The following is a 15374-nucleotide window of genomic DNA, read 5'->3' on the forward strand; positions in this document are numbered from 1 at the left end:
ATAGTGTTGAAGTGCCACTTATTATTCTAACTCCAGGAAAGTGCATATTTAGGAAAAGTGTTGGATAGTGTTGAAGTGCCACTTACTATTCTAACACCAGGTAAATGCTTAATTAGGGAAAGTGCTGCATATTATTGAAGTGCCACTTACTATTCTAACTCCAGATAAATATATGATTAGAGAAAGTGCAGGATAGTCTTGAAGTGCCACTTACTATTCTAACTCCATGAAATTGCATGATTAGAGAAATTGCTGGATAGTATTGAAGTGCCACTTACTATTCTAACTCCAAGAAAGTGCATAATTAGAGAAAGTGCTGGATAGTATTGAAGTGCAACTTACTATTCTAGCTCCTGGAAAGTGCATAAGTAGGAAAAGTGTTGGATAGTGTTGAAGTGCCACTTACAATTCCAAGTCCAGATAAGTCCATTATTACAGAAATTAATGGATAGTGTTCAAGTTCTACTTGCAATTCCAAGTCCAGGTAAATGCATGATTAAGGATAGTGCTGAAAAATGTTTAAGTGCAATGTATTTTTTCAAACTGAACCAACATAATATTTTTTATTTCATGTTTCCTTTTTTCCACAGAAAATGGCAAGCAATACCACAGCAGTTTATACAAAATCAAGAAAAGGAAACAGACTTCTAAAACACTGTGGGTATATATATTGTAATGAGAGGATAAGTGAACCAAGGAGACATTGGAGGTGTGTTCAATATTATTCTTCTCGTTGCAGAGGCAGAGCAGTTACTGTTGGTGACAACATAATCAAAACCACTGAACATAACCATTCTGCCTCTGCAATGGAAATAGAAATACGCGATACAATCAACCAAATGAAAGATATTGCATCCACCTCCAATGCAACTCCTGGTCAAATTTTAAGAGAGGTTGCACAACATGTCCCTGGACATGTTGCTTGTAATATGCCAACAATCCCTAATTTGCGTAGAATTATTCAACGTAAAAAGCAGGCAAGTAACACACAAACAGTTACTCCACAAACTTTTGCTGACATTGTAATTCCACACGAATTAACTCTTTCTTTCTCTAATGAACCTTTCCTTCTCTATGATAACCAAAACCCTCTCAAACGCATATTAATATTTAGCACTCCCCGTAACCTTTATAAATTAGAGAATACTGAAATTTGGATGATGGATGGTACGTTTAAATGTACGCCCCATCCTTTCACCCAAATTTACAGCATTCATGCACAAATAAACAATAATGTAGTTCCCTTAGTATATAGTTTACTACCAGACAAGCAATCTGCAACCTATAATGAATTTTTATCAGTAATTAAAGATAAAACATCAGGAAAAAGTCCTAGGAAGATCATTTTAGATTTTGAATTGACTATGATGAATGTCATCAACAAATTGTACGTGGATACCCAAATTCAGGGATGTTTTTTTCATTTTTCCCAGGCATATTGGCGTAAACTTCAAAAAACATCCCTGGTTGCAGATTACTCCTCTGATAGCAAATTACAATTTGAATTAAAAAAATTAACTGCCCTTTGTTTTGTACCACCTGATAGTGTAGATGAATACTACACTGCAATTTCAGAATCTGAATATTTTATAGAAAATGAAGAAAAATTGGCTCCAATTTTAAATTATTTCGAGGACACATGGATTGGGCGTCTAAGCAGATCAGGTCGCAGGAGGAAGCCACGTTACCATGTGCAGTGGTGGAACTGCTACTCAACCTGCTTGGAAGGTGGTGCTAAAACAAATAATGCCATAGAGGGATGGCACAACTCCTTCAGTCATACAATTGGCAAACATCATCCTAATTTTTACTCTTTTTGAGATGAGAATTGCACAAGCATTTTCAGGTAGCCTAAATCCACGACCTTCAAGACAAACAAAGGAAATGTCCAGGAGACTATTGGGTGTACTACAACAATTTTCGTTGTGTGTGGCATCAGACTACCTTGAAAATGTTGCTAACATATTACATTTCTAAAACTTAATCCAAAACTTACTTTCCTGCTTTGCCCTAAATTAATTTTTTATATATTGAATTCAATTGGTTTTTTTCTAAAATTTTTTAAATTTTATAATCGTCGGGTTCCCTTATCTTTTGAAATCTTATCCTTTTCAGGTATACATTTTTAAAAATGGAAAAATCCATCCCCTTTCTTTTTACAAATAAAAACCTATAAAAGGCATGTAGAAATTATTTTTCTACTATTTAAAATTAATTATGATTTCATATATGGAATATTTTTCCTAGATGTAAACATTTTGAACGTTTTTTTTTTTAAAGTTATTTTCAAATACTTTTTTCCCCACTTACTATTTCAAAAATGATACTGGCTTGTAAAAATTATTTTATATGACAAATTTCTGTTGTATTTCAAACTGAAAACAAACAAAAAAGCACCTTTACTGATATATTCCCCATTCTTCTATTTGTCTAACAATTCTTCATTTAAAAATGTGACGTACGTAACTTAAATTTTTTTTTTATGGTTAAGTAACTTCACAACCTAACTAAATATAATCTCACTTACTAAATATATTTATAAATTCTTCCTTCTAGATTTTTTCATGATTTTGGCAAGAACACATCCTAACTGCAATTTTTCTCGCTGACTAAATCTTTTCATTTTTCAAATATTTCAATTTTTTAAATTCACATGCAAAACATATATTTTGTAAACCTGCTTTTTGAAATATGAAAAGAAAACAACCAATTAAACCCATTTTTCGTAATCATATCTTGCATCTATGAAACCACTCGTAAAAAAGCATTACCAATACCATGAAATTCCTTCTTTTGGAAATATTTATCCAAAACAACCAATCAAGACCCTTAATTCAAAATATCAGCAAAGAATACCGCACAAATATTGCTTCGAATTGAACAATCGTAAATGCAAAAACCAGTTTGTTTTTTAAACAATCCAAGCCCAAAAGTATCATTTTTCAAATAAACGTTGATAACCTTTCTATGTTGAACAAACTTACAAAAGCAATACATTCCCATCTCAACACAAAACATGTAACGTTCAAAATGATTACTTTTTGTATATAATAACTTTATTAAATAATATTTACCCTTGACTTGTTCTGATACATTACCCGACGAAGGCATATACAAATGAAATGTTCGGCGACATGTTCAATTTCAATCAAAAACAAATATTAGTTTAAAACGCAACCTCTCATTATCCTCTCATTACAATATATATACTTTTTTAATATGTTTTACTGTTAATTAAGTTGTAAAAGTTTCCTACCTTGAGCGCAGATCAGCTTCCTGCTGCTTCCAGCAATCGATGAAATCCAAGATGGCGTCTAACGTCGACGTTAACGTAACGACGTGATCAAAAAGCCGCAAAATAAATAAAGGACTATTTTAAGCTAATGTAATATTTTTTTGTTATAATACATTATAATAATCATTTCAAATATTAAAAAATTTTGAAAATGTTGTAAATTAGAAATAAATATTATATATTTTTTTCATTTTATTTTCGTTAAATAATAAAATATTTTTGAAAACACAAACACTTTTTCAATTATTTTTCTTAATTTTTAACGTTTTAAAATATTGTTTATATACCAAAAATAAAGTTTTTAATCACTTACCATTATGCTACCCTTGTATCCTTCTTCTCCATCCTGCTTCTGTTCTTTTTCATCCATACTAAACCGTTCCGCGGATTCCAATGGAGTATTCATAGAAATAAATAAAGGACTAAAACCTTCATTGAAACCAATGCAAAAGCGTGAGAAGGTTTCTAAAAATACATCTATTAATATTCCTATTTATTTGTAAATTATTTAAATATTATTTTAAACATAACTTAATATTAAAATATTTAATTTTTACCTTCTAAATCATCAAATTATTATTATAGTATTATTTTTTTAAATCATATTCTCTATTCTTTCTCTAATAATACTGGAGTATTAATATTAATTTATTTTAAACATTATTTTATATAAATAAATTTGACAAATTGTGAAAAAAAATACCAGACTATTAATACTTATTTTTATAAACATTATTTACCAAAGTATTAAAACTTTATTTTATAAACATTATTTAATTTAAATAAATAATAAAAAATTCCTACAAAAAATACCTGAGTATTAATATTTATTTTTATAAACATTATTTACCAATGTATTGATACTTATTTTTAAAAAAAATATTTATTTAAAATAAATAATAAAAAAAGGCTACAAATAATACTTGATTATTAATACTTATTATATTTAAATAAATTATACAAATTTGTTTCAAAAAATACCTGAGTATTAATATTTATTATATTTAAATAAATTATACCAAAATTCCCTGAGTATTACATATTACATAATTAAATAATAAAATTATTAATACTTATTTTTTCAAACATTATTTAATTTAAATAAATAATAAAATATTGCCTGAATATTACATAATTAAATAATAAAAAAAATATTCATATTACTATTATTATTAAATAACCCACAAAATCATATTTATCAATTAACAATATTAATTACGATGTAAAAGCATGCGTTGTAATAGCACTTGCGTTGTAATACCATGCGTTGTAAAAACATGCGTTGTAAAAGAACCTGCGTTGTATTACCTGCGTTGTAATAGCACTGCGTTGTTATACATGCGTTGTAATGGATGTTCCCCCGAGAAGTACTTCCTTGCAATACCTAAACACTGTCCACCCTCCCCCAACAGGTAGCTAGCCATCTTGCTTAGGAGGCCTGTACGGGGGAGGGAGGCCTGCACTAGCACTCCCACAATGCCCCCTGGCCCACAGCTGAGCAGGATACAGGCCTCCCCTACCCAGGAGCATGTGTCAGCCATTGCACAGTTCAACAAACAGACTTACAGGTAGGTAGCCATCTTGTATTGGAGCACTGTTTGGGTTTGGGAGGCCTGTATCACTACTCCCAGTATGTCCCCTGGCCCACACTCCAGCAGCAAGGAGGCCTCCCCCACCCAGTAGCATGTGTCAGCCATTGCACAGTTCAACAAACAGACTTACAGGTAGGTAGCCATCTTGTATTGGACCACTGTTTGGTGTTGGGAGGCCTGTATCACTACTCCCAGCATGTCCCCTGACCCACACTCCAGCAGTATGGTGGCCTCCCCCACCCAGGAGTATGTGTCAGCCATTGCACAGGTCAACAAACAGACTTACAGGTAGGTAGACATCTTCACTGGGAGGTTGTTTGTGGGAGGGAGGCCTGCACTACCACTCCCATCATGCCCCCTGGCCCACACTCCAGCAGCATGAAGGCCTCACCCACCCAGGAGCATGTGTCAGACATTGCACAGTTCAACAAACAGACTTACAGGTAGGTAGCCATCTAGTATTGGAGCACTGTTTGGGGTTGGGAGGCCTGTATCACTGCTCCCAGCAAGTCCCCTGGTCCACACTCCAGCAGCATGGAGGCCTCCCCCACCCAGGAGCATGTGTCAGCCATTGCACTCTTCACCCTCACTTAACACGTAGGTAGCTATCTTAACTCTTCCTGATGTGTGTGTGTGGTAGGTGTATGAGTAAATGATGTTCCTCTGCACTATGATATTACACACAGTGTTGCCATGAATTGTACTACTGGTGTCTTCATAATTGTGTAGTGTACAGACAGTCGATGATACACAGATGATACAATACTTGCACAGTGTCCAACACTGACCATTGTCCATCTACTCCACAGGTGATGAGGAACTCGCTGCTGAGCACCACCCCGACGGCCAGCAGAGCCAGTCTCCACCCCTGGCACATGGATTCTCAGATGTGGACTCCAAGGACAGTTTGGACGATGAGCTCCGGGCCGGCCCATCTGGTGTGCCACAGACCCAGAGGTCCCAGGCCCCCATCCTCCCCACCACCACGTCTGCTGCAACAACAGCGCAGCAGACCCCTGTTGTCACGGTCTCTGCCTCCACCGCAGTCACCACCACCACCACCGCCACCGCCACTACCACTAGTACCACCAGTACCACCTGCAGCACCCTCCCTGTCCCAGGGGATGACCAGCCCACAGCAACAACTGTGGAGGGCAGGCAGAGAGTGCGTGGACCCACAGTGGCGAGGCAAAAGGTCCGTGGCAGCAGAGCAGGTGGGAGGGCCAGGGTCACCACCAGACCTCGGGAGGAGTAGACACCATCCCTGGATCACTTCACCAGAGTTGTGCAGGCATACCAAGAGGTCCAAGGACAAAGTGGCCGGTTGGATGAACTATTAAGGGAGCTCATCCTGCTGATGAGGTCCATCGACAACCGCCTTGGACAGATGGTGGACCTCATGGGCCAGCAAGTGGCGTTGCAGAGGGACAGGCCTGTGTCCCAACCACCACCTCCGTCCCCTCCTGTTGTGCCGCAGGATGACAGTGCACCATCCTCCACTGCACCAACAGAGAGGGGCGAGTCCTCTGGTGCCGCTGGCCATTCAGCAAGCCCCCCACTGCCAAAAAGATCTAGGAGGCGTCCGAAGAAGAGCCTGGGAGTCTCCGGAGGCAAAGCACCTGCCACACGCCAGTCACGGAGCAACCCTGTTCCCCACTGCATTCACTGTGTGAACTGTCTTTCCCCACATTTCCTTGGCAATGACACCTGTCTGTTGGACTGGGTCACCACATCCATGTGGTGTCTACTCTTGCATCTCATCGAACAGGACTGTCAAATCACTGCTCATTCCCCATTCATGTAAATATTCCCGCACAATTCACATGTCCACTTTCAAAATAAAATACCTGACGCACCTGATTTTGTGCATTATCATTTTTAGTGCAATATTTACAGTGTTGACAATGTCCATGATGTGTCCAAATGATGTACAATATGTAGGGCAGTATTCTTCTGTAGCACCTAGGAAGACACAACAGAACAACAGTCACTGGTCTCATTGTGGCATCACAGGCAGAACACTACACAAAACATACACAGGACACAACAGGCCTACTAGACAAAGGGCTGCAGGTGTGAACAAATAGGGTCCAGCATTCGTCCCCATATGGAACCTCAATGTCACATTTACCAAAAAACAGGTGATTGAACGTGTGCCTGTCGGTTACATCCGCGCATAGCCCTTCACAACAACAGCAACCACACCAGACAATATACAAGTTGTACCTCGTCACCCACCTTCAAGTGAAGTAGCGGTCGATGAGCTGCTGGTGCAGGTCTACTCCTTCCTCCTCTCCACTGTCCTCATCACTGGGCTCAGGTCCTTGAGCATGTGGTGGCCTTGTCCAGGAGCAGGGGGACCCCCTTGTGGATGGCCAGGTTGTGCAGCATACAGCATGCCACAACGATCTTGTACACCTTCCCAGGTGAGTATGCCAGTGCACCTCCGGTCCTGTCAAGGCAGCGGAATCTTGAATTCAGCAGGCCAAAAGTCCGTTCGATTACCCGTCGCGTCCTGCCATGGGCCTCATTGTAGCGGATGTCAGCCGGGGTCCTAGGATTCCTGAGGGGGCTCAACAGCCATGGCCTACTGGGATATGCTGAGTCACCTGTGAATGACAAACACCCATTGCAATGTTGCACAGCCAGAGTGCATCAGGTAACACACAGCACGCCATATCAGTAGGCAATCCAAGCACGCTCGGGATGCAGATTCTCCATCATCCGTCGCACCATGCTGTTCCTCATGATGTACGAATCATGCGCCAAGCCAGGATACTTCGCACACACATGAGTCATGCTCATGTCCGCAAGGCACACCACCTGCTCATTGATGGAATGATAATGTTTGCGGTTCCTATAAATGTGCTCCGTCGCCTGTGGTGCCACCAGATCTACATGGGTGCAATCGATGGCACCAACAACATGTGTGATGCGCCCAAGGGGATAGAAGTCCCCCTTCACGGCAGCCAATTATCTTCCCCTAGGGAAATTGAAGTAGCGATTCCGATACAGCATCATGGCTGCAAGAACGTCCCTCAGCACCATGCTGAAAATGGGCTGCGACAACCCTCCAGCGCTAGCCACGGTCTCCTGGAAGACACCTGTCGCAAAAAAGTGGAGTGCTGCCTTCACCTTGTATGTGGGTGGGAATGCCGTTGGATAGTAACGGCGAGGCTGCAGGTGGGGCTCCAATAGCTCACACAGGATCTTCAGTGTTGGTCTATCCAGGTGGAATTTCCTTATTATTGCCTCATTCTCCATGTCCTCCAGCACTGTCAGGTGACGTAGGAGATTTGGCCTCCTCCTAGTTGAGATGTAAAATTGAAAATGTCAGTGACAACCATCATGAGATGGCCACAGCACATACCATCAATGATGTCATGGAAAAACAAAGACTGCCTGAGAGATGCATGGCACACCAGGTTACATGGGTGGCCTTTTGATACACACAGAGGGCACACCTCTCCACTGACAATACACAAGTGCCACAAACACATCGGGGAATGTGAATGCACACATACTGGAGAACGCAATTCACATGTGCAGGCAAGGTGCTGCAACATCCGCCAATGTTTTGGAAATTACCATGTCTGTATCATACCCATCTGCTGTACCTGTCACACCTCAATGCATCATGTAAACTCTGCACACATCCATCAACACAATGATCACAGTATCAGGAAAACTTTCATTTGTGTGCATGAGCTGTTGTGAATGCACCGGTCTGATACGATACAATGCAGTGACACAAGCCTTGTCAAGGTCATCACTGACCCACAACAAATTGATTTGTACTACATCATTAACACCAGCTCAAGAGTGTCAAGCATCATCAGCCATCAAATACATAACTAACATGGCAGGGACCACAGACCAAAGTGTGTTACACTGAACGTGCGTCCACCTGTGGATGACATGGAAGTATGGCAGTGTGTGTACAATGATGTGCCCTTCACCATGTTGCTGCTTTGTACTGATACAGTGTTCAGGATTGACATAGCCATTAATGGTTATGAAAATAGCGGTACCTACCGCCTGTCCCTGGCTGTGTGACACCAACACCATCCCCTTCACTAGTGCGATAGCCATTGCCATATGGACATGTGTACATGGCAGCGGGCATGCTCCACCGCATGCTTCGCGGTACCTACCTCCTGTCCCCGGCGGTGTGACGCCAGCACCACCCCCTTCACAAGTGCGGTAGCCATTGCCATATGGACATGTGTACATGGCGGTGGGCATGCTCCGCCGCATGCATCGCGGTACCTACCGCCTGTCCCTGGCGGTGTGACGCCAGCACCACCCCCTTCACAAGTGCGGTAGCCATTGGCATATGGACATGTGTACATGGCGGTGGGCATGCTCCGCCAGCGCAGAGGCGGTCATTGGATGCATTTGAATGATGCACCATCGTGGTAGCGCATCCCGGACACCCGCAGTGCAGCAGCGCCATGGAGCATTGCCTACAGCCAATGGGAGCGATGATCGTGGTGGCATGATGCAGATTTGAAAATCGCTGAAGGTGTGCTCCACCACCACAAAGGCGGTCAATGGATACTTTTGAGTGATGCACCATCGTGGTAGCACCCCCGGGGCACCCGTGGTGCATCACCACCATGGAGCATTGCCTACAGCCAATGGGAGCATTGATCGCGGTGGCATGATGCAGATTTGAAAGTCGCGGAAGGTATGCTCCGCCACCGCGGAGGCGGTCATTGGATACTTTTGAAAGAGGCAGACCTGGACAACCAATTGTTGCTGCTTTGCAGCTTCCAAACGACCCCAGGGGGCTTTAAATCTGTGGGAGTGAGCCTCACATTTCCACTGCTCACAGAGCCTGCTGCCTGGGACCCTCTCCTGCTGCTGCCTGAAGAACCTGCTGCCTGGGGCCCTCTCCTACTGCTCCCTGATGAGCCTGCTGCATGGGACCCTCTCCTGCTGCTGCCTGGGACCCTCTCCTGCTGCTGCCTGAAGAGCCTGCTGCCTGGGACCCCTCCCCACTCACTTCCACCACAGGTGTTACATGTCTACAGGGATGGCAAAGATAGAGAAGATCCGTGCCAGTCCATTCAAAAGTAAGGAGCTGGAGGTCCCTGTGGACGAGGTGCTGGCACAGTACCCAAGGCTGTTTGGTGGTCCCAATGTAGTGGTAAGTCACCATGAACGTAGCTGCAGGGCAGGGGGGTGTCAGACGTATAGTTGCGCAGCTGCAGTATATGCCTGGTGGTGTGGTGTTGTGTGAAACACTGACAGACAAGCTGTCTCCAGGGCAAGGGAGTGTGTGTGTCACAATGTCACTCTTTTATATGCCTGGACTTGTATGTGTGTGTGGTGTGTGTTACGTTGTCAGACATACAGAGCCAACGGTTGATAGTCATGTAGGTGCCAGGACAGTATTTACATGTGTGAATATTTCTGTCTGCACCTGTAGTCTGAGTCAGTGTGACCCAGAGAGTAGATTCAGTGCCTGCCCACCAAAACGATTATACATCACCAAACTTACATGCTCCTTGCTCCAGTTCCTTCACACTGAATAGTAGATATGCCCATCTATGCCCTGGATTACAGCAGACCTACACACTTCTGTCAATGCATATTGTGTTGAGGCATCATGCATTTGTGGGCATATCATGGAGCCTATACGTCCCAATTTGTGCATGCAATCACAAATGTCTGGGCCATGCATAGTGCTCTTGTGAGGGGTCCCCCAGTTTTGGAGGGAGGGAGGTTACAATTAGTCATGAGTCTGTGTCTTGCTACTGTTCTGATAGATGTTGGTATCTGACATTGTGTAACTGGACATTTACCCTTCTTTTCTCTCATACCTGCAGCTCAAGGTACACCAGCGTAAGGCCTTGTGGCCAACAGACGATGCACCCATTGTCAAAAGAGGTGCGGCAACATCAGCCGGCTGGCAAACCAAGTGGCAGAGATGACCTTTGGGTTGCTACCATGCACAGGGCATTTGGCACGGCGCAGCATGACTCCACTGATGGGCCGCATCTTGGCAGTGACTCATCCAGACCTGGATGCACGTCTGAGGGAGCATCGGCAGCAAGGCAGGGGTGGTGAGTATGTGGGGAGGGTGATATTTGCTGGGAGTGGATGCATGTGTACAGGGCCTGTGGCACCAGAGACCCATGTGATGTGCGTGCGGTGCTGTGATGTGCTGTGTAATGTGAGTGGCAGCTGTGATGTGTCGTTCTATCAGGCATTGGCCCACCCTGGCCTTACTGGGCTGATAATCCCTGATGTACTTTCGCATTGCCAGATGGGCTAGGCTCCACATGGTCATTCTTCATTGGGATAGTGTGGGGAATCCATAATGGGGTGAACTGCAGTGTCAACTTTCTGAGTGTGACTTCATGTATGCCTACTTTGCATGCACCATGATCGTTGAGGCCCACACATCAGACAACAATGTGCCCCAGGTTACCACATGGTGCTTGCTATGGCCTACTTGGCATTGTGGACTGTAATGACCTAATAGATGTGTGTGTTGTCCCCTCCTGTTCCCTGAAGGTCTGACATTGGTAATAAGTGTTGTATCGACATCATGTCCCTAGGGCAGGGAGAGTTGGGGGGGCACTCCATCTACGGGCAAGGAGTAGTGCTGTGTTGCATCAACATGGCTAATTCATGGCATTATTTGTGCGTTACAGGCACTGTTGTGGTCTATGTAGTGTGTTTGCTGCACAGTGATTCCAGGGTGTGGCGGTTACCATGTAGATTTGGGCATCTCCTATACTGCATTGCTTGTAATTCGTGTGACCAGATTATGACACTTACACAACCCTGTATCTCTCTCTCATGCAGATTCTCAAGAGACCACGGAGGAGCATGAGCCAGAAACCAGTGGTGGCGAGAGTAGCACTACAGCTGCACCGGAGGACAGTGACACAGAGCCCACCAATGCATCTGAGGGGGACAGAAGTATGCAGGAGGAATCTGTGCCAGAGACACAGAGTACCACATCATCAGATGCCAGCGGGGATGCATCCATGTTGGCAGGCACAGGATATGGGGAGTCTGCATCATCATCTACCACCCAGCGGCCAGTGCCCAGCCTCCCATCAACTTCCTCTGGTGCTGCCCGTATCCGTGTCACTAAGAGGGGACGAGTCACATTCACACCTGGCACTGCTGCCCCTGCACCTGTCCCCATGCTGCCCTCAGTGCAGAGTGTGTTGAGCTCCTGCGCCAGCTTTGTGTGGGCCAGACCGCCCTGCTCAATGCCTTCAGTGACCATGACAAGAAATTAGGCCAGGTAGTTGCATACATAGAGGGCATACACTCAGACGTATGTGGGCTACACCGTACAGTCCAGGTGTTGTCATCCACAGTCACGTCAGCCCTTCAACAGGCACATGCTCCCATTGCAGCTCAGGTGCCTTTGTCCACCCCCCAGTCAGTGGCCACATCAGATGACAGTGTGCAAGGTTCGCCTGCGTCAACGAAAAGGTACAACACCAGGAGCACACAGCAGACACAACCCAAACACCCCCGCCCACAGACACCATCCCCACTGAAGAGCATGGCCACCCCAGAAAGCACAGACAAGAGCCAGTCAGGGAAGGGCAAGGCCAGAAGAGCAATGAGGCAGACATCAGGCTCACATGCTGCAGAGGCATCACCAGCAAAAGACTCTCCTGTCCGTAGTACATCACACAAACCTACCCATGCAGTGTCTGTGCCCACTGAGGAGGTCTTGCATATCAGGGGTACACCTAGGAAGAGCACAGGGACACATCCACCCAAAACATCTACCCCAATTCCACGTCCATTGATGCAGGTGGAGGAGGGCAGGGTAGAGACCACCCCTGGCAAGAAGGCAAAGGAGGGCACTGTAGGGGTTATACCTTGCAAGAAGGCAAAGGAGGGCAGGGTAGAGACCACCCCTGGCAAGAAGGCAAAGGAGGGCACTGTAGGGGTTATACCTTGCAAGAAGGCAAAGGAGGGCAGTGTAGAGACCACCCCTGGCAAGAAGGCAAAGGAGGGCACTGTAGGGGGTACACCTGGCAAAGCGGGGAAGGTGGTCCAGAGACGTAACCAGACCAAGCGTTCCGCGGGTTCCAGCACATCTCCAGAGGTTGTGCCAGTGTCTGCACCTGATGTTGGACAGTTGGGGTGTGTGCATGTTGTGTCCTCACCACTTCCCATCAACCCCAAGACAGGGAAGCCATTTCATATTCCAAAAAAGTGGAAGGGCACCCCGCCAACCTCACCCACCCACAATGTGTCAGGGGTCTTCATGACTCCACCTCCATGTGCCACTATGCCACCTAGCCCACACAGCCCTCCAGATTGCCAAGCCACTGTTAGCCCCGCAGCACCTGGGGCTCTGTCACCACAGTCAAGTGGGCCTGCTGTCCCCGACACACAGCCAGGTACAAGTCCACCTGACAGCCAGGAGTGAGTTGACATCACCCTCATACGCCTGTGCATCATACAGGTGTGCTAGTCCTGTACATTGTTTGGAACATGGGTGTGTTGCTGGCTCTGTTGCTCTGCTGTGTTAGCCTCTCCCCTGCCATGGACACTGGCCATGTTGCTCTGCTGTGCTGTACTCTCCCCTGCCATGGACACTGGCCCTGTTGTTCTCCTGTGCTGTACTCTCACCTGCCATGGACACTGGCCCTGTTGCTCTGCTGTGCTGTACTCTCCCCTGCCATGGACACTGACCCGGTTGCTCTGCTGTGTTGGCCTCTCCCTGCCATGGACACTAGCCCTGTTGCTCTGCTGTGTTGGCCTCTCACCTGCCATGGACACTAGCCCTGTTGCTCTGCTGTGTAGGACTCTCACCTGCCTTGGACTCTGGCCCTGTTGCTCTGCTGTGTTGGCCTCTCACGTGCCATGGACACTGGCCCTGTTGCTCTGCTGTGCTCTACTCTCCCCTGCCATGGACACTGGCCCTGTTGCTCTGCTGTGCTGTACTCTCCCCTGCCATGGACACTGGCCCTGTTGCTCTGCTGTCTTGGCCTCTCACCTGCCATGGACACTGGCCCAGTTGCTCTGCTGTGTTGGCCTCTCCCCTGTGCTATGGACACTGGCCTTCCTGTTTGTGTTGCACCTGGGCATGGTATCTAGCATTTGTACATAATTTTGAGCCTTGCTGTTGTCTACTATTGTTGTACCGCTACATCTGTGCAATCTGTGAATAAATACAGTTACTTCTGTTGTGTGTTTTGTCAGTGTCCTTGCTGATTAAAGTTCTGGTTCTGTTCGCATTTGATTGCCTGTGCACCATGCTCCATGTATAACTTCAACATTGCAAGGCTCTTTGCAGGCATCATATTTTTGGACAGGGGTGACAGGGTCTTCAGTCCATTCTGGCCCTGCAAATGTTGTCATGTGTGATGGCTATTTTACCTGCCATGCAGCCATCTTGTTAGTGAGTTGCTACTGTTGCCTACACTGTTCACATGTCTGGTTGGGGACACTGCTAGCACAGGGTGTGATGCTGTGCAAATGTTTAGGAGCTGGCTGGGATATGTCATGAAGTATGTGTGTGGTTTCCTTTCTGTGTGCCCAGCCTTGGGAACATCCATTACAACGCATGTATAACAACGCAGTGCTATTACAACGCAGGTAATACAACGCAGGTTCTTTTACAACGCATGTTTTTACAACGCATGGTTTTACAACGCAAGTGCTATTACAACGCATGCTTTTACATCGTAATTAATATTGTTAATTGATAAATATGATTTTGTGGGTTATTTAATAATAATAGTAATATGAATATTTTTTTATTATTTAATTATGTAATATTCAGGCAATATTTTATTATTTATTTGAATTAAATAATGTTTGAAAAAATAAGTATTAATAATTTTATTATTTAATTATGTAATATGTAATACTCAGGGAATTTTGGTATAATTTATTTAAATATAATAAATATTAATACTCAGGTATTTTTTGTAACAAATTTGTATAATTTATTTAAATATAATAAGTATTAATAATCAAGTATTATTTGTAGCCTTTTTTTATTATTTATTTTAAATAAATAATTTTTTTTAAAATAAGTATCAATACATTGGTAAATAATGTTTATAAAAATAAATATTAATACTCAGGTATTTTTGTAGGAATTTTTTATTATTTATTTAAATTAAATAATGTTTATAAAATAAAGTTTTAATACTTTGGTAAATAATGTTTATAAAAATAAGTATTAATAGTCTGGTATTTTTTTTCACAATTTGTCAAATTTATTTATATAAAATAATGTTTAAAATAAATTAATATTAATACTCCAGTATTATTAGAGAAAGAATAGAGAATATGATTTAAAAAAAGAATACTATAATAATAATTTGATGATTTAGAAGGTAAAAATTATTATTAATAAATATTTTAATATTAAGTTATGTTTAAAATAATATTTAAATAATTTACAAATAAATAGGAATATTAATAGATGTATTTTTAGAAACCTTCTCACGCTTTTGCATTGGTTTCAATGAAGGTTTTAGTCC

Source organism: Lissotriton helveticus, chromosome 3_1 (genome assembly GCF_964261635.1).
Source record: "Lissotriton helveticus chromosome 3_1, aLisHel1.1, whole genome shotgun sequence".
In the NCBI taxonomy this organism is placed as follows: domain Eukaryota; kingdom Metazoa; phylum Chordata; class Amphibia; order Caudata; family Salamandridae; genus Lissotriton; species Lissotriton helveticus.